Raw genomic sequence first — 27830 nt, 5'->3', positions numbered from 1 at the left:
GTCAACACCTATTTACCTGTAGCCAACAGAATTTTCAGAGTTCAGATTTGGTGTAAATTACAATCTGCTTGGGAGGAAAGGTGTACATAACTCATCAAGTGATGATTATTACAGATCTAAAAGAAGGGGGAGGCAGGAGAAAGGCTACTTGTTGCAAATGAGTTAGGGACAGAGATTTTCAGAAAGATCAGAACCAGAAACACTTTAGAAAATCTGCCCCTATATGACTGAAAGCTGAACTCTTTACAGAAATTCCCACCCAGTTGCAAATGTTCAGCACTTGCACCAAAACATGTCCCCAGCTCTCTACCTGCTGTAACTGGTGTCAGGAATATTTCTCCTAAAGATGTAGTAATTTTTGTAAACTTTCCAGCTCATCAAATATCAGAGGTCATATATGAGAGGATTTTCACAGGAGAATGTAAATCTTCTGGTGAAGCCCTCATTGTTTGAGGAACATTATTTTGAAATTATATTAACTGTTGCATCATGAGCTGGACAAGTGGTACAATGCCTTTGTGCTTAATGCAAACTAATTTGAAACGAAGAAAAGATGGAGATCTGTTTTCTACTGGAGAGGCAGTTTTCTACTGCCTCTAAAGAACACAGTTTCAAGTACTCAAATAAATAATAAAAAGAATAGAAAACTGAGCAATTAATCTTACATTATTAATTCAGAGCTCATAGCTTGTAGGAACTCTGAACCTTTTGCTGAAAGTGTGCCCTTTGCCCATGAATTAGTTTTGTCAAGGAATCCAGACCCAATTCACAACAATGTATTTCTGTAGAAACCAGAAAACTGCATTCAGATGTTTTGCTTTGTCTCTGATTCCTTTAAAATGTAACCAGTTTGGACTCAGATACGATTTGACTAATTTCCATTTATTCTGGTATGAACTAAATTATGATGCCTTGTGTATTCACAGAAAAGTCATGTCTTCAAAAGGTTTATTTCAAGATGAACTGGTAAGCCTTGGGGACTAAGAAGCCCTTTAAAATTGGGGTCAAGGCATTTAGATTGAAAAATAATAAATAAATCCATTTGAGACAAAGACCTATTGTATAGCAGTCTTCCAGGAAAATCCAGGGGTGGCTGAGAATTACTTAGGAAAACTTTGTGGAAATTAATTCGACTCATTTTCAGTTCTTTCTCTCACACTGAAAAGAGGGGTTTATGGAGGCAGAAAAGCATTGGTGAGTTCACACAAGGTCAGGGAATATCTGGCATTGCAAATGCAGAGCTAGAAAGTGCTTACATTTCCTGTACTGCTGAAAGAGAGAACCAGCACCTTCCCTGACTATGGCTCACTGAGAACCTGGGTCACCACCAGCTCCAGCTACAAGAGGGTGGTGTACACTTAGAAGGTACAGAGAGGAGTAAAAATTGCAGTCAAAGCTTATGTGGTATAATAGTTCAAAGGAACCACTTCCCACCCTCTATTCAAAAGGAAGAAAAAAACACAAAAATACCACTAAACCCAAAAAAGAGTCCCACTGTTCCTCATCATACGTTGTTTTCTGTGGCAAGGCAGGCACTCTCAAGCTGACATGTACAGTTCATTAGAAATTAGAATTTTACTTGGGAATTTTGTACTTATATACACATATATACAAATAATATCATACTGTATTATGGGCTTTTACAGTGATATTTATAGAAAAACACTATTCTTTACTCTTAACTCTGCAATCATATGTTAGTAATTATCACCATAAAAGCTGTTTTAATTCTTCCAAGTTATACAACCAAATAGACAGTAAAGACAGCTTTGAACCTTTGAACATCGGGTTCTTATTTACCACATTATTCTATTTTTAGGTCAAAACTTTACACATTTTTTGAAATCATTCTCTCTATGTCAGGCACTTCTCCTGGTAAAAATCTCCTTCAGGTACCGAGCTGCTGAGGAGGAACAATGCAGTCTTGTTTCAGTGCCCAACTAGAAATCCAGTCATTCTTACAGAGAGCAAGGACAACTCCCAGACTTGCCAAGGGAAAGAGATAGTGCCTCCCTTATGCCACGTTTTTTGCTCAGGAGTTAGAAAGTTATAAGGGGAATCATTAATTAACAGATACTTTGAAACCAGTGTCCACCTGCTATTAAATAGCAATGTTCTTGTTCTTCAAACATCTGAAACACCTGTCATCTATTACCAGGCAACCTAAACTTGAACATCACTTGCAACAGTGTACAAAAGCATTGCTGTGTGCATTCATCTGAATTCTCAAGTTTAGTTCTGATTCAATGCAACTCTCTAGAGAAGAACTTTGAATTGTGTTTGAAACACTGCATTCAAAAAGCAAGGAAGTAGTCATCTCCTGCCAACATATTTGAATGCCACTTTTCTGGAAATGTCCATAGAGCAATTTAGACGAACACAGAGGAGAATAACAGTGTGTAATGTACATTTACATACCTTTGGCAGAGCGTGGAGAAAGAGAAGCTGCAGCTCTACAGGTATGTTCTAGAATCCTCCTGCAAAAGAAAAAAAAAAAAAAAAACCAAAAACAAGAGTAAGTATTATAGAATACAATAATCTAATGCAGCCGTCAGGAAAAAAAAAAAAATCCTTCTCAGTTTAATATAAAAGAAGGCTTTTACCCACCCTAGGGTAAGCAAGAAAATTTGACAATTATTTGTAGCCCATCAGTTCAACTAGCCCTGTTATATTTTAAAGCTAAGAGTCACCGTTTGTCTATGAATCAGCTTTTATAAGACAAGATCCTCCATGTCTGTATAAAACCCAAGGCAACATAATTTGTGTTTATCATTCTGTAAAGAGAAGCAGTGCCAAAATTCTGCAACACCTACTTTAGCTGCTGAAATCCAGAGAACTGAATGTGCTGCTGTTAGCATTTGGAGACAGGAATGTGTTTTGATCTAATACATCCTCTACAGACTCACTTGGTGTCAAGAAGGTACAAGATTCCATAACAGGTTAAAATAGAGATAAATACGAAAACACTCTGCATGCAACTTATGCAGAGTAACTTCTACTCATTGTATTTGATTTTTTTCAAGAGCGTTCTAAACTTTCTAAAAATAACATAGAAGTCTTCAAATAGCTAAATTCTCCTGGCTTCCACAAAACTGACAGCTTGATTGATATATATGAATGTTCTAATATTACTTTTACTATGTTGTGTTTAATTCAAATCACACAGAATCACAAGGTTAGAAGAGGCCTTCAAGTCCAACCCATGCCCTAACATCTCAACTGAACCATGGCACTGAGTGCCACATCCAGTCTTTTTTTAAACACATCCAGGGATGGTGACTCCACCACCTCCCTGGGCAGACCATTCCAGTACTTTATCACAAAGTTACATGAGAGGCAGTACAAAAGTTCTCATATACAATGAAATCCGTCTTAGAACATCAGCCTTTACTGTTTAGTCAGGGGCCTCTTTAGGCACTTGCCAAGGACACAGCCTGTGGATACCTGTATGTTTGGATACAGTGCCACGGGTGGTGGTGGATACCAGGAAGGCATCCCTGCCCATGGTGTGGGGCTCTGAACTAGGCGACCTTCAAGGTCCCTTCCAACCAAACTATTCTAGGATTCCAAGATTTTCTAATCTACTGGTCCTTTTTTCAATCACAAGACTTACACATGTGTTGATATGTTCTTGCTGATACCCTAGTCAGTAAAGAATTTTTCCCTCCCTGTCACAATGCTGCTATGGGGAGTAAAATGCCCTGCAACTTTCCTACTCCTTCCTCCCTCTCAGAAAGTGACGTGCCTCACTGCTTCCTGGTATCCAGAAGTAAGGCCTGGGGCTAGGAACAACTCATTCCTCTTCACTCTACGTCCTCAGTTTCTGATCCATGTTTTCCTCAATAGTCAAAAGATAAACTCCACTACTCTGGATAGTGTAAACCACAGCCATGGCATAACACCACTGGGCATACCATTCAGGTATCATGTGGTACCACTGACACCCTAAACCCCTTTCACCAGCACACATTTTGCCTGCATGCCTAGTCTGGCCGTCTTCTTGTATCATTCAGTTCCTTATTTCTCACTTACTGCCAGTAAAGAGGGAAGAGTAACCCTGTTCTACCCAAACTGATGTGCTGGACTCCCTGTAAAGGAACACTAACAATGAAAAAAAGAGAGGCACACTACCAGTGGCACAGCTGTATTTTACATTTCTGTCCTATACTTACCCTAGATCAGACCTATCCAATGTCTATCTATGCTCTAATGCCAGTGCTGTTATGGAAAACACAGTTTTGCCCCCACCCCATATTAATTTTTGAGGGGCAAATGCTGACTACAGGTTGCCTATAATCTGACAAACAGATTGTTTACCTGCACAAAAGCTTTTACACTCAAGTCATGCCCTACCCTCAGCCACACAAATAAATGACTCTGGAAACAAAAACAAAAACAAAACAAAACAAAACAAAAATCACACCCCTCCAAAAAATAAAGTCCTGAATATGGTTTTTGCTAGAATGTAGAGTCCAAGGCTGAGAACAGTGAGACACATACCAATTCCAGTAGGAATTGCTATCATGGATTATCCAGGCACCACAAAACAGGCAAAAGCCTAAGTATACTGGAGCAAACACTATTATGAATAGCAGCAATAGTAGGTGTTGCCATTAACTAAATAACTCTGACATGAACTATTCTTATCTAACATTAATTCAGAGCAGTAAAGGACTGTTCTTTCAATTGGTCTGCAATGAAGGAGAAATTCTTTGAAAGTCCAATCAATCAGTAACACATACTTCCTACAGATATCCCTGATGATCAGACACACATTGCAACTACATTCCAAATAGCTGGAAAGGTAGCAACAGCAAAATGAAATTCTGCTTTTAAACTGATTTACAGCTTGAAGAAACAGTATCCAGGATGCCACCCATTCCCTACCAAAGGATCTGGTGCGGGCAAAATATACAGAGGTTTCCTTTCTGGTAAGTGCAATAATCTTTCTGGTTAGGTGGCAGCCCTGCAGCTTCCAAACAGCTTGAGCAAGATGAAAGCACAGTAGCCAAAGTATTAAATTAAGGAGTATGCAAAATGGGGCTCAAGCAAATTTTCTAAATTATTTAGAAATGTGAAATGTTGGGATAACCAGGCTGAAGCAGCAAAAATACATATCCTAAATATCATTGCTAAAGATGATACAGTACTGGAAGTTGCTAGAGGTAGGAGGAGATATTCTGGGCAACCTTCCCTGCATCTCATGAAGAAATCTCATTCATAACTATCAAAACATCCTTTGCTGTACTTCCTAACTACTGTTCACTGTGAGCTTTTCACTTCTCTCTTGTGCACTGTTCAATATACCAGAAGATACTTCTGGTAAGCGCAGACCTGTTAAGTATTTAAGCATAAAGCAGGTTGAAGACCTGGCAAAGAGAATGTATCTGCAAAACTGGATAAGGCAAGGTAAGAGCCCTGGAATAACCACTAGGACTTTATGGAGCTGAACTCCATAGCTCAAACATGCTGCCAAAACATGATCCACACTTAAAAGAAACCAACTAAACCAAACACCTCCCCACCCTATACAGAATCACACACCTATTAGAAAACAAAGAGCATGTACATCCATCCTTCTACCCACAAGAGTCTAACACAGGGCCAATTCTCACCTGCAAAAACCAGTTTGGCAGATGAAAGGATGACTGCTGCACCACTTGAAATAATGTGATAGCTGTCATTTTCCACACACTGCCTGTGAAAGATACATGTGCCTTGTTCTGCAGTGTACGTGACACATCAGAGCCAGCATCCACATCTGTAAAACCTGAGGGCTGGGGAGAAGGGAGGAAGGAGATGGAACAGTGCAATGTTCTGCCACTGCCTCTGCCATTTTGGAGCATTTATACTTTTTTATCACAAAGCAGTCCCTGTGCAAGGTACTGAAGGGTTTACTCACAATATACAATGAGAGTAAATAATTTTCCCCAACTTAATCACTAACTTTCAATGCCTTTTTAAATAAAAAGTTAGGAAGAGTATCAAGGAGCACAGCAGTAGTGTTGCTGCTGAGAGGTCTTAAAACAAACATGAACATGCCTTTGGAAAAAAATCACTTATGTAATGCAAAGAACAAGAGAAGATCCCTAAAGGAAGCTGAAGATGAAGGGACACTTTGTCCTCCCCCTCTAGCCTTATGAGGACTGTAATCTTAACAACCATAGTTATTCAAAAGTGGGTGTAGGACGATAGGGGGAAGAAAGGATGGCATTGTTTATAGTACAGCAGGAGCCAAATGAGGAGAATAACTTCTGTGCAAGAACGGAAGAGTGAAAGGAAATGGGTAGGTAAAGACAATTGTAGGATTTGTACAGTACAGAAGAGAATCTCTTCCATGTAGGATGCAATTTCTTCCATGGAAAAGATGTTTCATCCATGCAGCTGGCTGACGTAACTCCTCTGGAATAGTAACCTTCCAATGTTTGTTATCCGTAGTGCTGTTACTAGACAGGTTGCGGTTCTTATAATTAGCACTTTTATCAGCTAAAGAGTCAAAACATTCCTTGCATCAATGTATTTAGTCTCATGTCACCTTAATGAGATGGGTGCCAATTAAGACTGAAAGGAGTGTCTGGTATGAATCATAAATACTTTAAAGGGTTCTCAAAGGATGAATAATCAACACTTTCTGAAAATAAACTTCCTGGAATAAGCGTCAGGGTCACTTCACATCAGCAAGCCTTTCTGATATCCTGGCCATTCCCCCTCTTTTATGGATAACAAGATGGAGGTGCATAAAGGCATCAGGCAGCTTCTTTAAAGGAATCATTCTTACAAACCTAAAAGGAGGGAGTTGTTTTTCACCAGTTGTCAAGTACTTCAGATCTCACTAGGAAAATTACATTCCACCTGCAGAATGCCATACAACAGTTTGAAAACCCATTGAAAGGCATTTAATAAATCCCACGGGATGCAAAAAAATGCCTACAAAAGCCCCATTGCACTCATCTAGCACCCACACAAGCTTCTCTGCCAACAGATTCAGCAAAGGGGTTTGCTTGTGGACCTGCAGAAGTATGACAAAGTACTCAGTCCACAACTGTGAAAATACTTTCTTAACTGAACTGTATCAGGACCAGAAATAGATGGAGAGCCCATATTTTCTGACTAAGTGTTATTTTACCAAATTACTTCTATGTGGACTCCTTCTCTACAGCAGCAGAGGTGTCCAACCAGGCTCTATTTATACATGTTTTTTTGTGGACTGCTTCAAGGATGACCATGAATTAAAGCAAGGCTGCTTTCAATAGATTTAAGTCAGATAGGGAGGGATCTGCCACTAACAAAAACTCCTAAAGGATCCACACAAGAGAAAAGCTGGAAAACAATTATTTTAAATGATGGTATGATAATTAATGTCCTGAAAGTAATTTCTTTAAGCTTCTTTACACAGTCTAAACAGTCCCACCAATATATGATGCTCCCAGAAAAACAGCTAAATCATCTGGGAATGCATGTTGCAGCAAGGCAAAAATACACCAAAAAAAAAAAAGCGAAAAAGGATCCCCAGGATTTGATGGAGCTGTGACAAGGATCCAAAAGAAACACATTTCACCATTAAACTTCATGTTATTTCCAACTGATTTTTGACACTAGAACTGACTTTTAATAGACGCGAAAGAGATAAATGTCTCATTACCAAAAATAAATTCGTCTGTTAAGGATGACACAGAGAGGCAAAAGCATTGCACTGCCTATTATGGTATTGAGCAACAGATTTCACTGTCTCTGCTATATGCCCATTTATTAAAAATGTGGCAAGCTTTATGAAAGAATTCCTGAGCTTCTTTGGTGCTCTCTTTAATTCCTCCATAATTCTTTGTATATATAAACATGTCAGGTCTGGAAAGAAGTAAGGCATGGACATAATTTACCACAGAGCTCTTTTTCTATTCAAATACTGGTAAGAAAACAATAAAAAACAAAGGGGGAACAATGCAAAAAATTAAAGCAATGAAACAAATGTGCCTGCAATTCCCTGTCCAATCACCAGATGAAGCTCCTTAGAACAGCAGCAGCAGCAACATGTTTTTCTGCCTTTTTGACCAAGAAAGAGATCTCTCTCTGTGTCAGAACTAGATGCATCAGCTCCCAATGAGCTGAATCACGCTGCATCACTGCCCGTGTTTCATGAACATGCGAGACACTACTTTAATAGGAAATGGGAGCTGGCTTTAGCACTGCCGGCGTGTCGCGCACAGCCACAACGCAGCGAGGCCTTTGTTCCCTTCCCAACGGGCTGCCTTTGGAGAATACCCTCCTAAGGCCAGGCAGAGGAGTAGAATTTATTCTCACAATTGATCTAACACAGACAGACCTCTCTGTCAAATATACACATGCACACACGCTCTCACAGCCATACTCACAGATTTTTGCCTTTCTTCTTGTTCTCCTTTGATGAGGTAAAAATCACTCCACAGAGCAAAACTGCACATCTGTGCAGTCAGAACAGTTTCTGTTCAGACCACTGCTACACTTTAAATAAAAGAGCCTGGAAAAATTTTCTCTGGAATATTGCTGCTTATGAGGTTCAAAGCTAGATGTACATGTAAAACCAGAAGCATAAAAGCCATATCATACAGAAAATGGGATCCTGTGTTTTACTCAGCTATTCATCTGTCCTTTAAAGCAAATCCAGTTGAAGCAATTCCTCACTGGCACGCAGGAGGGCTAGATAGCCTAATAGGTCTCTTCCATCTCTAAGCAATTCATGCCTTGCATGGCTTATTTTTATTGACTTATCTTACTGGCTGTTTGTGGGCAGAAGCATGTGCCTCATGGAAATGCCAAGATCACTCTTGCTTTGGGATGCTACTGCGTAAATGGAAGTGAATCAGACTTAAAACAAAAAGCATGATTTTATTTCTGAAGGATTACCTCCATATCATGAAGCATAGTTTTTACACACACAGAAAGAAGCTTCAGCAATACCACCCTATAAACATTACATTAACCAGTCTAGCTCCTTCTGGGCTTTACTGCTCCTGCTTTACCACAGCTGATACCTGAGCTCTCTACAAAGATTAGAGCTGCAACACCTTGACAACACTTTGAGCAGGGATTCCCAGTGCCCTGAGGCAGAAGCCTTGACACCTGACACAACCAGCATGATAGAATAAATACGTGCTCTAAATACACAAAACTCTTAAAAGTGAAAGAATCCTCCTCTGCCTTAACACTATTTCCTTTATGCACATTTTTTATCTCAGCAGAGACTAGTGGTGACATTTCAAGTCAGCAGGAGGAAATGCTGCATTTGTGGCCTTAGCTGATTAGGTCCTCAGCTAGTACAAACTGGGGCAGCTATGTGTATTCATAACCCAAGAGGAATGCCAACTCTGAGTATGCTTTCTGCCTTAAGGTGTTACTGTATCGTCAACTTCAAATCACAACATTTATTAAAATGACATTTCTGGCCAAAAGAGCAAGAATGGAACTTCTATTTGCAAGATGAAGTAGAGAGGGAAAGAAAAAAAAAAAATCAGTCTCTTACCTTGAAAAAGTTTATTATACATTTCAGCACTAATGCACCGCATGAGATTCTTCCCCTACCACCTGGAAGTAAGAAGCAGCCTGGGTGAGAGCACTTAAGAAACAGAGGATTCCTAATTTCTAGTTTTTAACTATCTACAATTACCAAACCAGCTGTAGTTTTAAAAGTTAGGCAGCAAAAGTTGACTACAGGAAAGGAAAGTCTGCTTTCACTGCTTGGAAACGTTCCTGATTTTTTCAGTGGAACATTCAGTGGACGTTAATATTTAACTCTGTGTTTTTCCAGTATTACACCAATCTTTCTCCAGGGATGCAGAGAAGTCAGTGGCATAGCTGAACTGTTATTATCCTTTAAAAGCAAGAAAAGTGACCACCACAGAAAAGGAAAAATAGCAGCAAAAAATTCAAGAAGAAATCTTCTGAAAATATACTTTCCTTATCACAGATCACAGAACATCTCAATAAAGCAGCCATTGACATAGACAGTAAGCAATGAAAAAGGAGTTAATAAAAATCATTAACTGTCATATTTAAAGCTGCTCAGAGAGCAACAGTACTGCTTCACTTGGTCACCTAGTCTTTCTGAAATTGCAGTAAGTCAGTCTCTTCAAAATCTTCAAACATTAGGCAGTGAACTATGGCTCTTATCTATGCCATTGCTGCTCCAGCTGTTGGGGCAAACATAACAAGTTCAGTGGAAAATGTCCCAGATGCCCTACTGGAAGGAATTCCTACTGTCTAGTCCTCTCTAATCTTGTTATGAGACACTTCCTTCTGCCTGCCCACTTTTTCCCTGAATGCTTTCCAAGTCCATTTCCTTGTTTTTGGAGTTAGCTAGAAGGAAGACTTTCAAACGAAATGCCAAAAGGAATCTGCCCATGCTCAGAGTGAGACATAAGCAAGAAACAACTGCATTTTCAGAGATGGCAGCACCTGAGGTCCACTGGTGAACACCTGCCCCACATCCCCTCTTGTGCAAGAGCACAAGGGCATAGGATACTTGCAGTCCTATTCTTCTAACACACTGGACAAGAGAACACAGTTCTGACATTTCCTATGGAAACTAGTGATGAGTGACGGAGGAATGACCATTATCTTTAAAAGAAGAGACAAGCTGTTTTGGAGCTTCAAAGACTCTGGACAGAAAATGCCTTTAATGGTAGAAAACACAACGAGCAAATAGAAATTGGCATGTATTTCCAGATGCCTGCCTCATTGTAATGAGATGCACAAGGAAAGCTGATACTCCTACAGACAGTAAAAGCTTCATCATATCAGTGCCTTCTACCCCCACCATTCTATTCAGCATCTTTAAGTGGGAGGTATTCTGCAGCCTTTCACACTTGACCTCATAATTAAAGCATGATAAAATTAACATCTCAGACGCAATAGATCTTTTACCCACCTACATCAGTAATTAAACTAATTCTCAAGGGAGCGAGAGCATTTGTTATGTGTAATGTAACTTTAGCTGGGATATTCCAAACAAGGAAAAAGAGCTGATGTAATAAATGCAGTCATTTATATTTTAATGGAGCTATTGTAAATGAAAGAAGAACACCTGTGACAGCTTGAGGCAGCCCCAGCCAAAGGAAATCTTTTGTGTCATGCAGGGACAGCACACTGCATATGGCCTCCCCATCTCCAGCTGCAATATTGAATAACTTAGTGAAGCAGACAGGCCTTATGCCTGCTCTGACTCTCAGATGCACCATAATCTGCCTTCAAAACCAGGAGAACTGTATCATATATAAGAACTTCATAATCATTCTGCACAAAAAGCAAGATAGGCCAAAGTAGGTCTAAGGTCTTATTGGCAATACACACTTTTGCATTTGTGAAAATCCATGCAGACCTTTACACAAGTCTAAGACACTATCACAACACAAATAATTGCACCATCTTATGCAAAGAGCTTGTGTAATTAAAGATGGAAATGACACCACATCAGACGGGCAGAATTGAATATTCTCTTCATCCTGGTGTATAAAAGACCAAGCAATAAAAAAAAAGGTCCAAGTAGGTAACAAAAAATGTACATGGAACAAAGGAGATATAGAGAATACAGAGCTACAACAGCACAAAACACAAACCCCATTCATTTAGGAAACAGGACTGACTGGTGACATCTTAGATGCATGTTTTAGGGCTTTGGTTGTGCTTGAGCCCAAAAGCATGACAAACATTATTTCAGTTGTCAATTCTGGTCCTTGTTCAAAGGGTGTATTTACTCAGCTGAGGCATAACTGTTGAGAAACTTGGCCTGGCAAAGGTCTGTGCACTGACTAGGTAACCTTGCTAAGGATTTGTCTTAATTTGCACACAGGCAATCCAGCCCCAGTGAGCTTCAGAGTCCTCCCTCCCAGGCATCTCCCCCATCCAGGGCTTAAATGCATAGTGTTCAGATTATAAGCAGCCAGCATGCACATGACATGCTATCTCTCCCCAAAACCCAGTCAAATCCACACTGGGTAAGATCAAAATTCCCCCAGTCCTTCCCTGCTGTATTACTAAGTATTCAAACAAACTACAAATGACAGTCTAAAAGCTCATCTTTAAGTTTAGTTGATGCCATGACTCATTCATTCACAGCTACTCAGTTAAGACTGATTGATTGCCTGTCAGAAAAAAAATGAACCAAAACATGCCAAAAAAACCCATATCAATATATTATTTCAGAAAGAGACGAGCAACTTGGCAATGTCCCTGACACAGAGGCCATTGCTTCAGCTGCTTGGAAGTCTATACCTTTGCCTCTGCCTGGGGTTTAGCAAATAAGTGGCCACTCCTCCAATCCCAAGGGAAGCGTGTGCAATTCTGCCACTGGTATTAAACTTCTGTTTACTGCAATCTCACCAAAGGCCAAGAAACAGGCTCAACAAAGTTAGCCTTGCATATTTAGGAATTGCTCTATTGCTGCTCATCCAAATTTCAGTCACATGAACAAGTCATTTTGGTCGTTGTGCATTCTGCACCAAGTTACCAAAATATTGAGTCCAAGCAAAAAAACATGAAGAAAAGGCTATTTCAACTATATTTTTCTTGGCTTACACTGCTCTCTATGATTAATCTTTAAAATATTGCTAAGGAAATGAGACAGCTAAGTGGTCATTGTCTTAAGTGCACACTGAACATCCTATAGCACAGTCAGTTTATTCCACTTCTACTGTGCAAAGCATCAAATACTGAACACACAACAGCTAAAATAATCAGAGGCATCCAGTCATGAATAAACAAGGCCAAAGCAGAACATGAATATAAAAAGAGAGGATTTAAACCCTCTAATAAACAGATTCTTATCAGCCTATGGAAGGCAAAATTCATTAGGGAAGTTCCCATCATATCTGGGGTACCATCTGGAAAACTAAGAGAATATTTTCAAAAGTAATTAAGATAACTTATTATGATATTAACAGCATTAATTGGAGTATGTATAGCCCTAAAAGACTGAATTCTCAGCAAGTACAGTTAGAGTACCTTCTTCAGTCAATGGCTTTACACCAGTTTACAGTGTAACACCATAATAACAATACTAACACAGTTCTATTTCTCCTCTTTGTGTTTTTACCTGCCAACACAAGAATTTCAACCTTCAAATACATCTCATAGCTATAGATTCCACACAAGCTTCTAATCTTCATTATAGTGCATCCAGTACCTTCCCTCTAAATAGTATTGCTCTAAACTTACAGCAGTGTAATTACACAAAATCACAGAAGCAGCTAGGTTGAAAAAGACCTTTGAGATCATCAAGTCCAACCTATGACCACCACCTTGCCAACTAGACCACAGCACTGAGCACCACATCCAGTATTCTTAAAGACCTCCAGGGATGGTGACTCCACCACCTGGGCAGCCCATTCCAATCCCCAATCACTCTTCCTGTGAAGAAATTCTTCCTACTGACTAGCCTAACCCTGCCCTGGCACAGCTTAAGGCTGTGTCCTCTTGTCCTGTCACTGGTTGCCTGGGAGAAGAGACCAACTCCCACCTGGCTACAGCCTCCTCTCAGAAAGTTATACAGAGTGATCAGGTCTTCCCTGAGCCTCCTTTTCTCCAGGCTAAACAGTGCCAGCTACCCCAGCCATTCATCACAGGATTTGTGTTTACATTTGCAGATTTGACTCTTTACCCCATGTATTGATAATGTACTAAGGCCAAGAATTGACCCTTCTTTTGTCCACCTCAGTAAAGAGTCAATTATTTGTCACTCAAACAAATCCTATGAATTATAAGCCAGAATAATAAAGTCCTTATATTCAGGACACTAGGATATTCAACTGAGAAATTTATATTCATATAAGCAAGAGATTTATGAAGATCAGTAACACAGTAATATAAAGAAGTAAGTCAATTTTTTTTTCCTTATGAGAGAATTTTTGGAAGTTTCAGATATGAAATGAAATGTGAAACCTGTTCCTAAATCTTCTGACAAATAACAGTAGCCACTGATTAGGAGACAATTTAATAAATAAAAGAACTTCGCTGGTCTGATCAAGACAAGACAGATAAAGGCTCATATTAAGCCAGAGGATGACCTGCTCTCCATTTATTTACACACAGGAAACTGCTCCAACTTCACAGAGGGAGGGCATCATGGCATGAAGAGCAAAATTCATCTCTCCATTGTGTCTGGAGTGACTAGTTTCCAGCAGATGCTTCTAAGGTCATGATTTCTGTTAGAAGCATCCCCAAAAAAATGTTAGAAACGAAAGGGAGAATAATGCTCCAAAACTACATTGGCAAACATGTTGCTGTCTCCATCCAGACACACTGGAGTGCATTAGCTTTGAGGTCATTAAATTTCTGCTCTGTTGGAGAAGGAACGGGTCGGGAGACAGTAAATCATTCACTTGAGAAACTCTCCCAGAGAATCTCTTGGGACCAAAAGGGCTGAGGCTGTCTATTATCACTGTATGGAATGCAACTCCCTTGAAAATATGATCTAAAGGAAAAATATCTTGGGCTGGACCACAGAGAACATTTGAAAAGTAATCACTCTGTACAAGGCATAGCTTAAGACCTGTAAAGATTCTCTAGACAAGTCTGCTTAGGATTAGTAATTCAGAATGCCTGGTACCTGACCTGCTGTCTGACCTGGACAGGGTCATACGAGGGGGCAGGAGAGGAACTCAGAGGAACACACATAGTTTGTTTCTCTTCTGTCTACTTTTCTGAATATCCTTCATCATCCCTCAAATATAAAAGGGGGGAAATAAAATACGTTTCTTGTCACATGTCATCCTTGGAAGGACACACTGATGACATTACACTTACTTGAATGTATGCTTATATCATAATTAGATCCCAACTAATCATCATTTCAAGATAGCCAAATCTGCCAGCCTTTCCTATCAAGAGACAACAGGTTAGGGACATTAAAGTGCAAGTTTCCTTGTTACTCTGAGGCTGTCAGAAACTGAAAATTATGGTCGCAAAACAGCAGTATTTTTCATTCAAATCCCAGAGCATTATTTACATAAATATTATTATATACTGCATTTCACAGTCTCTCCCCAGCAATCTTGCTAGGCCCTTTTAATAATGCACTAATAATGCACAAGCATCATTTTATTCCCATGAAATGGAGGAAACCGTGTTCAGCACAACTACAGACATCACTGTGAGGTGTTCCCACACAAACATAACAGGCATCAACCTCTTCTCATATCCAGTGGCAGAAATTGGCCTTTATTACAGTTGCACATTCAATGATATCAGAAAGAATAAAAAACTTCACAAAGACAAGGGCAATGGTGTCCCAGTGAAGGACTTGTCATCACTTCCAATTAGAAGTTCATGAGCACAAAGCCTGTTTTCATTTTAGTGATGCAGGCAAAATAGCACCAGACTCAGAAATAAACAAAAATTAGGGGAGAAAAGGAGGAAAAAATCTCCAAATTTGAAAAAGGAGGGCTGCCATGTGGCCACACTTCTACAGTGAGAAAGAAAACAGTGCTAGTCTCCTTTAGGAGCTAAGTGTACAGACTCAAGAGAATGGAGAGTGTTTTTTCTTTTTTTTCCTCAAGCTTTGTTTTTCATCCAGATTACAGTTCATTAAGATAGAAGAAGGAGCTAAAGAACAGAGGAGCAGAAAGAAGTACATTTTCTCCCCTACAGCCTAATAACTCCTGCCTGGTTTCAATCTTCTGCAACTACTGGGTACCATTACAAATTCCCTCAGGAAGTTAGGACAGCTCTAATTAGTCCATGATAGTGAAAGATACCTTTGACTGCCATATCCTGTCTATCACAACCTGGAGGCCACTGGAAAGTTTAACTAACTAAAGCATGGAGGGATTTGACCCAGACCAGCTATGTCTGCATTCCTATTAACTCTAGTGCCCATAGCCACCAGGTGGGACTACCAAAAATCCAGGCATGGTGACAGTGAGAGGACACCAGACACCAATTAAAATACCAATAGCTCATCACTGTGAGCACTAAAGCACCTTAGGAAAGGGAAACGCTACTGTAGATTAGGTCTACAGTGCTATAATGCATGTTTCCTGGTTTTGCTGTGCTATGTTAAAGCTAAATAAGAAATACAACAACAACAACAACAACAACAACAACAACAACAAAAGGTTAAGCTTACAGGTTTTTTGGTTCAGAAGCTAAGAAAATAAAAGCTTTTCCTACTGTGCCCACATGCTCCATTTTATGACTGAACCAAAGCGTATAACAAGTTCCCTATTTTTATAGATGAAGAAACACAGGAACTGAGCTTCTAATTTAGTTACAGTTCATACCACCTCCCAAACCCTTATCATCACACCCACATGGGCACCTGGAGCCAGCCTTCAAATGTAAAGAAGGTGATTCCATTTTACAGCATGATCAATTCAATTATAGCTGAAGGCACCATCAAATAAACAGAGACTACTGGCAGTAAGACAGTGGAAGGTGCAATGCCAGAGGCCATCCTTCTCACAAAGGAAAGTTGGGGGACCCTGAGGTGAAGAGCAGAGTTCAGTTTCCTTGGAAGGAAGTTTTCTGAATAACTTGCACAAGTCACTAAAATATATACATAATGAGATATTGAAAAATGCAGTACAAGATGGATTCTAGAAGAACAACCATATTTCAACTCATAATTTTATCTGTCCTGTGCTCTGCACACACTGTAACATGTATGCTCATGTATACTGCAAATTGAACCACCATAACAAGATGAGGAAAGACTTCCAAATAAAGTTGTTTCAGGGGGTTTGGGGTTGAGGTTTTTTCCCTCTTTTGTTTTTTTCTTTCTTTTCTTTTTTTTTTTCAAGCCCACTATACAGCATACTTCTGAACTGATACAACATATTACTTTAGGAACACCTCTTGCTGTGGATGGTTCACATGTACAGAAACTTAAATCCAGTATGCACATGTCAAATAAAGTGAGAATAAATTAATTGGAAGAGGTCTGAAAAATTTACATTCAGTAACAGCCATTGCTGTGGTTTGAGAGTATAAGAAACCACCTAGCAGTATCATAAAGAGGAATTACACAGCACTGTTCTAAACTCAGTGAAAATTGCCTTCCACATTTTCTCAAGCTTACACTTCCTTGCATGATACATCAATGAGGCAGATTTAAAAAGATACTTTCATTTAACCACTGATAAAATGTTTCTACACTACAACATTTGTTTGAAATAAAAGCTTTTTGGGGCAAGAACCAAATTTACTTTTGTTTAGATCCTGAAAAATGGAGGTTGTGGTCCTGTGTCCTACCAGCACTACTGTAATATGAATAGTGTAATAAAATAATTGTCTCCTTTCTTCCTAACTATGAGGTGCCACATCCATCAAATGCAGCTATATGGAAATAGGGGATACAACACCTTTTCATCCTCACCACTCTTCATAGACACCCAGACTGCAGTAAAAGACAGTTTATCATTTCACTTTTAGTAGTCATAGAGCAGTTAAGGTAAATGACCTGGAGAAAACAGGTCTTGAGGAAGTCTGTAAGCTACTGAGAAAATGAGCCTCTTTTCCTTTGACTTTGTCTCCACAGACCAGATATCATGGACTTTAAGATAACAAATAAAGTTAAATACCACTTCCCGACTCTGAATCTTGTTCTTGGCACTACATAAAGAATAATATCCACAGATCTTCACAACAATAGGGCTTTTTATTGGTGGTGGTTTTCTTTTCAGAAGCTGTTTTTTCCAAGATACACACATTTCCCACAGCTCACACTGAGGTATCTGATCAGGTTTTAGACTCTTATCTTACAGTCCCTGTCTCTTGTTAGTGAGTTCATCTCTGGGAATAGTGCTACAAAAAGTGCTGAAAAGAGAAAGACATTGCAAAGGATCTTGTGTGAAAAACTATTTTGGTTTAAGTGTTTTAAATCTAAAAGGCTTTTCATTCTGATTCCCCAACAAATCATTTCAGTTCATGTTTAATGAAAAAAAAATGCTCAAGGTAGATTATTATAGATTAATTGCTACTGCCATTGAATCATTTGAGGTCTTAATAGGAAAGCATAATGCCTGTCAAACAAATAAACATAATATTTAGGACACTCAAAGCATCCTATCAAAGGGAGAGATTGCAACACTGCACGTATCACCTAACCCAGCAGACACACACAGGAGTTATTCTGTTCTCAAGCTGCAATGTCATTTACCAAAATACTTTCTTTGTCTGAGCATCAAATATCTTATTTGTGAGGACTTTGGACTAATGCAAGATCCCTACCAACAAGCAACCTGATTCCTGATACACAGTGAACTGGACTGGTTACATCACAGCACCTTTTGTTCATACAAAATAGAAACCATCTTGAAGGACACATTCAACTGAGGGCTTAGGCATTAAAGATACACATCCACATTTCTAATGGTTTGTTTATCCTTCATCCACCTGTACTTGCATCAGATACCACACAATCTTAATTTCTTCTCATATTTATTTCTAAGCCTTTAATACTTGGTTCATCCTCTGCCTCCACATGATTCTAGGCAGAAATAAAAGATGCAATCTATTGTAGCCTCTAAAAACATTGTCTTAAAAACTTAAAATCTAGGAATCAGTCATCACAACACTTTCCATCATATTTGTTTCTTCCCCATTTAGCATGCTCAATAATCTACCACCACTTTGCCTTGTAACAGTCACAATAAAAACCCAGTACACATGCAGCTTCCACATCTAATCATTTCAAAGGTTACTTAAACTAGAATAAACTGCAAAATTTCCAGGAGGAGGCTTACAATAAATATTCAGACTTTCATTTTTAGTGTGAGAATAGGTCTGAAACTTCTCTTGTACAATATATTTTCCTACGTAACAACAGTCTCTGCATGAACGGAAATTAAATATTCATTAACTGTACTTGGTATGCAAGTAAGCAGAAAATAAAACTGCCTATTGTAGCAAAAAAGGAAGCAGACATATTCAAGAACCTGGAATGAAAAAATTTAAAGGGGATATTAATGGACTTCCATTTAATAGCTTACTACAGAGCTTCAGTATTTTCAAGTGACAGCAGCATGCCATTACAACTATGAATACAGTAATATTTTCCCAGCTGTATTTGCAGCCTTTGCTAACCACTGCTCAAAACCAGGTGTTTTGTCCTCTCCATGTGGTACATTCTCAGAGGAGTGTTACTGACTTTTTCTATTCCAGATATTCAGAGAGGTCCAAGGTATTTGGGAACCCAACTGTTATTAAGAAGCTCATGCCTCTCAGCACCTGTGAAATTCCCAGTAAAATAAACAAGGGAATTTGTCTTGACATTTCAAACTTAGCTTTTGAGACAAAATAGCTCTTTGGAATTTGGGTCTTAAATTTTCTGACACAGTGTGCTTCTCTCATCACCAGTGTGCCTAACCAATAACACTTCATTGTGTTTTGCTACTGATTATCCTTCTTTGTCCTAAGAAAAGAATATGCTAGGAACATCATTCCCAGACAAAACACTTTAACTTAGAAATACAAACTTCTGCTGCTTCAGATTAAAAGACTTTGTCCATCAAGTCTAAGAACACAACAAATACAAAAAGCTCTACCATGTGGTGCAGCCCCGGGATATACAGAGCCATCCTTTATTACTGAGAGCTACTCTACCATGACATTGTTGTATGTTAATAAAGGTTTCTCTGACTTCTTTACCTTTACCAACTTTTAATGGTAAGTGTTCTTCAGCATCCAGTAAATTCCAGCTATATTTGACAATGTAATAAATTCCAAGGGTTACAGAGAAAACCGAATATTTGACATTTATAAGTAAATTAAGAGAAATTCCTCTCTACAGTGTTTCTGAGAAATCACTTTGCATTAATCCTCAAAGAAGGCTTAAGAGACAATGAAAAAATGACCACTGTGTGATGCTAGGAGATCTAGACTGACCGCCCAAAACATTGCCCTTGGAATTCACTGTTCACTTTCCACAACCTTGTTGAATGGTCAACACATGAATCAGAGATAGATCAGTCTCTCTCAAGCTTGTTCAGTAAATAAATGAGATAAACGGCATTGCTCAGAGTGCCCCTTTTTATGTGCCCAGCTCTGGTGTTGTGACTACTGTGCATCTTAGTTCAAGATTGCAATAAGTGCCTTAGACTACCTAAAATTCAAGAAAAACCTGGCTCTTTACACCACTAATGGAGGAGAGTAAATATAATGTCTGTGCTGCACACATATCACTGGTATGTGAACACAGCCCAGAGTGATATCCCAACAAGTCATAAGGTTCTCAACCCACATAAACTATAAAAATTTTAATTCTGATATAAGTGGACATAATACCAAAGTCAAAGACAGATTAATTTAAAAGTTAGCTGAATTTAGCCACATGCTTGAAAACAAACTTCTCCCTTGAGCAAGAACCTTCTCAACTGGCTGTTAAGAACTCAGCGCCAATTCTCTGAGATATATAAAACTGATAATCATCATATACCTAAATGTCTCCAAAGATCTAAATATCAAAATGCCTAAAAATCACACTTCTGAACAGCAGAATTTTTGAAGACCTATTGAGGATTTACAGGACCCAATTCTGCAGCTTCTGAAGTTTTTGCATGTTTTCTCATTTCTCTGCTAGGAGAAAGATGAAGCTAAGCAATAAGTTTAAAGAATATTTTTTTTTAATTTTTCAATAAACTTCATTGGAAACAAACAGAAGTTCCTAAAGAACTGTCTACTGAACATGTGCCCAAAAAAACAAACTTGCAGGAACTCCATGCTGAACAAAATTAATCCACGGAATGGCAGTGTTTTGAGGAGATACTAAGGTTCAAGCTGATGAGGTATCAGCCATGGATTTCTCTGACAGTTCCTAACGTCTCTTGTAAGTCTTTATTCATATCAATAGAAGTCTGAAAAGGCTCCAAACTAAGCCCAGCTGGTGCTGGAAGTGGCACAGACCACAGCCTTGAAACACAGGCTCACGAACTGGTGACTCACAGTACTTAGAAAAACAAACATCAGTAACAAACTCAAAGCCTTTCACCTCTTCTTCAGTGATTTGAATTGAATTACTAATTTCAAAAGTCTGCCAAAAACTGTTGTGCTTTGGCTGTTGTTTTGCAAAGGCCTTGGGCGGTGGCTGACAGGCTAGTGCCCAGGATCCCACAGGCAGCTATACAAAGGTGTTTAGGCACCTGGAGATACATGAAGTCTCCTAATAAGATCTACAGTGTGAATTAGGATTCTAATTTACTTAGGCAATTCTGAAATCCCATTTAGAGTCTAATGGCTCTTAAGCAAATAAATACCTTGAAAATCTGACTCCAGGTCACTTAAAGTATAAAGATTATAACAATGGATGTCAGCAGTCAGTAGTCCCAACACAAAGGCTGCATGTCTTGTCAGAGATGCAATTTGTGCTCTCAGAGACAAATCCCCTGGAAGAAGAATAAAGGACTTTCTAGAACATATATGGAGGAGACTGGGCAGCCTTATTAGCGCAACCATTTGCTACTTACAGATTCTGCACTTCCAAAGGAGTATGAAATGGCATAAAAGACTACTATTTCTAATTATATCTAGTATTAATATATAAAAACACCACTATTATAACATTTCCTCCAAGTTAATAGATCACATTATATCAATTATTACTAGGGAGGATTCTAAACAAACACCGAATGGTGCCTCGTATACAGAAAAAGACTGAAAATGATTTCTTAAGCATTGGATAGTGCCAAAATATAGATATAGTCAAACATATATCATTTCCTTACCACCCTTCGGGGATCCTTCCCTTTGGGAATCTGTCCTGGGAGCAAACACCCAGCTGTCATTCCTAGAGTAGTACAGTTCTATCCCATACCCTTACATCAGATTTTTGCAGATCTGCCACAATATAGTCCAAAGATGAAAGCTTAAAGAAAGGTTTTTAATTCCACTGTAGAACCAGCAGATCTTCTTCACCCTCCTGTCATTGTGCTCTAACAAGAGAAATTAATGCTTTTCTGAAGGCTGAGATATGAAAGCTGGAATTGGTGCCTGCAATGGTTTAAAAATGGTTTGGTTCTGTTAAAGGCAATGTTGATTAACACCAACTGGGGATGTAATTTTTTAACAGTCTCTTCTAGGCACAGAAGGGTTTCATTCTTCAGTAACTAAACTGAGAATACAGTGATTTCAAGATGTGGTTTTAAAAAAAGTGTTTAAAAAACACATAATCCAGCCTGCATCTAAAAATTCCTGGTTTTTCCCTGAAACAGTGCAGAGCAGAATTGCAGAACAGAGTAGCTCCCTCATTAAACTGGCCATTGCACGTAAACACAAATGAAATCATGCCTCACTAAAAAATATTTTCTAGCTACACACTAAAATAGCTTTGAGAGACCAGGTCCATACATGGAATGAAATGGCTTTCTCTGCCTAAGAAAAGAAGTCCTAAGCCAAAGTCTCCTCTGGAATGACATTTTAACTATTATAAACAGTTTAAAGGCAAATGTAGAGCAGAGCAGTGTAGTTTTATACAATCACAGCAACAACACTGAGATTTATTCTGTTCTGAATTAAGCTCTTTATATTGTTTCTACTTAAAAAGGAAAAGTATCAAATACAACAATTCCTACAAATTTATCTTTCACAACAAACATTTTCATATTCTATTTGCAATTTCACCAAACAAAAGCAGGCCCAAGTCAAGTGGCAGAACTTTGGCTGTACTCTTCTGAAAACATTGTAAGCTTTGCTCTTTCTACCACTCAGGACACTTAAATGGAGGCAGTCCCCCCACTACTTTCCCAATAAACTTTGCAACAATAGCCATATAAAACTCCTGCAATACATGACTTAGATACAAAGAGATGCTTTCTGAAATATCTGCTTGAACCCTTGAACTTATATCAGAAATGTAGAATCTTTATACAGAGACAAAAATCCCTTCCAAGCACCTTGTAATGTTCAGAGCATGGTGGGATGAGTCATTAACCCTCACAACTTCCAAGTACACTGTGTACAACCACTCTCATTCCGTCTGGGAACACAGGGGAGAAAACAAGAGAAAAAGGCTCAGCAGCAGCACACAGCATTGTGACAAATTGTAAATAAGACATTCACCTTTTAGTTCCAGTTCACAAGTGGTTCTGAATGTTTGTAAAGAAAGCCTAATGTGAATTTACACAGAAACTGAAGGACAAAAATGGCAAGTGCAAAGTGTTACAAAGGCACCTGAAACAGCCCTTGGCAGAGCCTTTGCCCTACACCTGATCCCCTTCCCGGGACCCAGACACAAGTGTCTCCCCATGGTGTCCTGCTGCAGCATCCTCACAGACATTGATCAAAGCATGTTTCAATCCATGATACGTGTGTGGAGATGGATTTGGTGTGACAACCACTCCTCCCCATTTCACACATGAATTAAGGAAGGTTCACAATGGTGGGCAGACATCAACAGGAGCACGGGTTTAGCAAGGGGTGCTAGCCAGCCCAGGCAAGCTGGGGAGAAGCTACTCAATAACCTGAATCCCAGATGCATCAGAATAATTGCTAAAAGAATGAAAAGCCTGACTGAGAAAAAAATCAGAACAACAGTGACAAAAGAGAAAAATAAGCAGATGGCTATATGCTAAACTAGGATAGAAGAGTGTTTAGGAAAAATAGAATGCCTAGGTTTAGCCAGGACCATTGCAAAACCAGCAAGAAAGAGTTACTAAGTATTACTTCAGATAAAATTTCAGAATAGCAGCACCACCAACAAAGAATTACAGAAGCAGGGCATTTTGACTCTAAGCCCATGAATGAGGAAATACAACCGTAATAGTTTAATGAAGAAATTTCACACAGAACATTTGGATACAGAAATTGCAATCACAGGTCCTGACCAGCCTGGGTCTGACACACATTTTTATCATTATCATTTATCATTGGACAACTTTAATGGATGATTTTTGTGCCTCATAACAGCCACTCAGAGCACTACCTGCTTTTAGGACTTGTACTACAGCTCATTAGAGATACAAGAGTTGCAACAATGAGCTCCAAATTAAAGTTTTTGTGGCACAAGTCATTCTGGGCTTCAAATTGCAGAATTTGGTTATCTTAGAATCTTTATGCAATTTCTCTTTATGCAATAAAAGCTGAGTTTAAATGACCACTTTGAAACCAGGGCTATGGCTAAACATTCACTAATCAGGGCAGCTGCCTTTCTCAATTCAAGAATTTTGTTTTAAACAATGTTTTGCTTTCTTTCAGATAACCTCATATATTAGACATTTTGAATCTTTATTATATTATATTTTTTATTGTTTGGTTCAAAACTTTTAGAAATCCCATTTTAATGCTTCCCTCTGAAAAATCCTCCTATTGTTTTCATGAGAAACAACAATCCTGCAATAGGACACCTTAGTATTGCAATGAAAATAATTCTTCATTTTTCCTTTTCCAAGCATGCTAAGAAGGAGGCTGGATAGAAGAGTTCATACTTAATCATCTGAAGTACTTAATAAATAATTTTAAGTGCCTGAACAGCATCAATAACTAATTAACTAATTTAAATCTGAGCCTAAGCCATCCAATTTTTATCTCAATAATATATATGTATAATATATATATAATCTTAAAGGATTCTCAGATTCTGGGTACAGATCTTACTCATGAAAGAACAGGAAAACAAAAAAGAATTCTGAGAGCACTCACATTACTCAGATATTATTTTGGAGGAGAGGAGGGATCAGCTGTAGAGATATCCACATATGAAAGTCACAGAATTTTTGTAGATGCTTTTGTCTGTCATTAAACAATCTTGTATTGTCACTGACCTCTTTACTGGTTGCCATCATGCTGCTCGGGAGAGGAAATAAAAAGACCAGTGTCTAATGTTCCAGACAGAAACCATGACAATATATTAAAAAATGCTGAATTTAAATTCTAGTATAGACTGATTAGATTGAAAGGCAAGTTAGAGTGAAATGGTGTCAGGTTCAATGAACCAAGCATAAAGGTCTTTGTGACTACACTGGCATTTCTGCCTCAGTTGCAGGCATCAGTGACTATATTAGATTAGATCACCTGAGAATTTAAATAGAATCACACATTTCTAATGAAAAAAATGGCCCATGTGAATAATACAGTTCCATATCACCTTAATTACATATCGCAATTACAATTATACCAGCACTGCTAATGGGATGTAATTATTGCAACTAAGCTTCTCCATGCTCCATGCAAGCATTTTCATGAGAGCTTCATGCAGCATCACCTGGACTTACATTAGAAAATCAGTAACAAGGATCAGAATGTGAACTGTCCAGGCATAAGGATGGGGCTTTTGCTGCTCGGAGTTGGCTCAGAAATAGAGAGAACAAAGTTTAATTTCTATATAGAATAGCCAGGTTCCTTGAAGCAGAAGCTAAAAGTAAGTGAAGGCATTTTCCCTCAAAGAAAATGGACTGTCACTGTACTTTATGGAAAATACACTTCAGTGATCATCCCAAATTCATAATGATGATGGCCCTTAAGGCCAAAAACGACCAACTGAACTAAACTCACAGAATCCTTCTTCTAGTCCTGTGCTTCTAAAAAAGAGGGATCTGGAATTCTGGGCTATCTTGAAGTACCTAGAGATTAGAGAAGCAGCTTTCCAGTCAGTCACCAGCCATAACAGCACCCAAAATCATGATATCCACCAACAGAGTTTCCTTCTCGACATGCTGGTATGATGAATTTCACACAGAGAAGACATTACAGTCCTTTTACATTAACTTTGCAAGGTTGTTTTCCCCAGTTTAGTGTCAGTGTTCACCAGAACCACAGATCTGAAAGGTCGCACTGGAGTAATCAAATGCAGCTGTAGTGACAGCAATCTGCTGAAATCCAGATCAAACTTCTACTTCTAATCTTGCCTGAACTTAGGCCTGAATAATGTAAACCAGTACAGGAAAAGTGTCACCTCTCATCCATTTCCTAAAGATAGCAGCAACAATGTGAGGAAGAGCTGAGGCTGTAAAGATTTGCATTTCTCCTCTTCTATTCTTGCACTCTCCTCAACATCTTCTCATGGTTGTTCTCTCTCATAAAGCAGCACCTGAGAGACACGTTCCCCATGGTATTTATACAGGATTTACAAGCCACCAGCTTGTGCAAAGGAGCATCTCATTGCACTAAGACTGTGCAAGGTTCTTAACTATGGAAACAACATGTGAGTTACCTGAGGCTTCACTGATGGCACAGTACTCACGTCATTCACAGTTCTTTAGCAAGGACAACAGGCACATGCTCTTGCTCCAAAAGCACAAATCCCTTAACAAGCAGATAATGATTTTTAATATTCTCCAATAGCTACTCCAAATGCAGGAGGGGACTTAGGATAAGTCTCACAGTTTAAACAGTTACCATTTATCCTACAGAGCATTGAGTACATAGACACATAAACCAACCAAAAAACCAGCCCATCACAAAGCACTAACAGAATGCTTTATAATCCCCAAAAACACCTAAGGGAAAATGCTTTCTGTTCCATAAATCAGTTTAAGAAAAAAGATCTAATTTTTATACTGCTCTAAGCTTCTCAGGGAATCAGTCAATTAAATTGGCTAGCTATGCTGAGGTAATTCAGAAACAGTTCCCAGAAGACATTACACACCTACAAACATAGTATGAACCAAATAGAGTTAAGCAAGACAGAAGTGGGAGTCTAGAGTTTGTTTTCTGTCTGGAACTGAAGGACAGGGTGTGATTTTATGAGTTTCCTTATTTCCTAGGAAAGGAGGACAATCCCGGACTGTATTGCCAGATTCTGCCTAGCAGCATTCTCAGCCCTTCCCTCCACTTCAGCCCTGTGCATCTGCATCACCCCCAGTAACACGCTCATATAAACACTGACCCTTTATCAAAGTCAGGTGTTACAAAGCAAGACACAATGGCCTCATAAAAACAAAAATCCTCTGGCAGAAAGACATGGAATCATTCCCTAAAGCCAAAGTAATTATTAATCATCAATAATAGCAAAAAAAGATGTTTACCAAACTCCTCCATGTTCTGTGGAACAGCAATTATGAAGATATCTGTACAACTGGTGAGCAGATAAAAAGTTGCAACTCAGAGATTTTTTTACTTCCAGCAAACAGTGGCTGCCTGGCCAATTTCATACAAAAAGATGTGTTCAACAAATTAGTCAATATTTACTACCAATAAATTCCATCTTGCTTATCAGTCTAATATATATAACACAGACTTCCAAGGTAAAATACATTAAAAAATGACCTTTTCAGTTCTGTGCCTTTTTTTTGTTTAATCCCAAAAGGCCTGAAAACTTTAAAATGAAAGGGAGAGGTGTTCAGTTTTTTGTGTGTGGGGTTTTTTGTTTGTTTGTTTATTTGTTTGTTGTTTGTTTGTCTTTTGTTTGTTTGGGGTTTTGGGGGGGTTTTTTGTTTTTTGTTTGTTTGGTTGGTTGGTTTGGTTTGGTTTGGTTTTTTGCCACTTGATCATTTCATTTAAAATATCACTTTTCTTATTCTGTAGTCTCCTTAGATGTCTTAGAGGCAGACATAAAGCTCATTCATCCATCTGTCTGAGCAAACTGTTACATTCTGGCAAACAGCAACTTCTCTCCCAAATATTTATTCAGGTGTTCAAAAGCTTGGAGATTTTATTTGTTTATTTTAAACTTTTAAGCAATAATAAAAATAAAAGAAATAAAATTATTTCTTCCCTGGACAGTTAGTCAGCTTGCATTCTTTCTTATAACAACCCTGAGATAATTCTACCAGATCATCAATAATGCATATACTCAGGAAGAAATTATTTTTTAAAAAAAAGGAAACGGACATGCTTTTCTCTAGAAGAAAACCAGAGGTACAAAACAGAGGGACCCTTTGGGCCTTTCTTATATAAAACAAGAAAAAAACCCCACATAATAAATCACAAGCACA

At 38.7% G+C, this 27830-nt stretch overlaps 1 protein-coding gene across 8 annotated transcripts in view; it reads right to left on the bottom strand.

Moving 5' to 3' along the window:
• The window catches only part of SORBS1 (sorbin and SH3 domain containing 1), a gene marked incomplete at its 5' end in the record, with an annotated part of 227404 nt that overhangs the window by 120144 nt on the left and 79430 nt on the right, over positions 1–27830 (bottom strand). For all 8 annotated transcript variants that reach the window (XM_083866311.1, XM_083866312.1, XM_083866314.1 and 5 more), the window contains one exon: positions 2419–2477. The remainder of the gene's footprint in view (positions 1–2418; positions 2478–27830) is intronic.

The sequence above is a fragment of the Zosterops lateralis genome (genome assembly GCF_965231275.1).
Source record: "Zosterops lateralis genome assembly, chromosome: 8".
In the NCBI taxonomy this organism is placed as follows: domain Eukaryota; kingdom Metazoa; phylum Chordata; class Aves; order Passeriformes; family Zosteropidae; genus Zosterops; species Zosterops lateralis.
The sequence above is the reverse complement of the archived record's forward strand: the minus strand, read 5'-3'. Positions and strand labels throughout refer to the sequence as shown.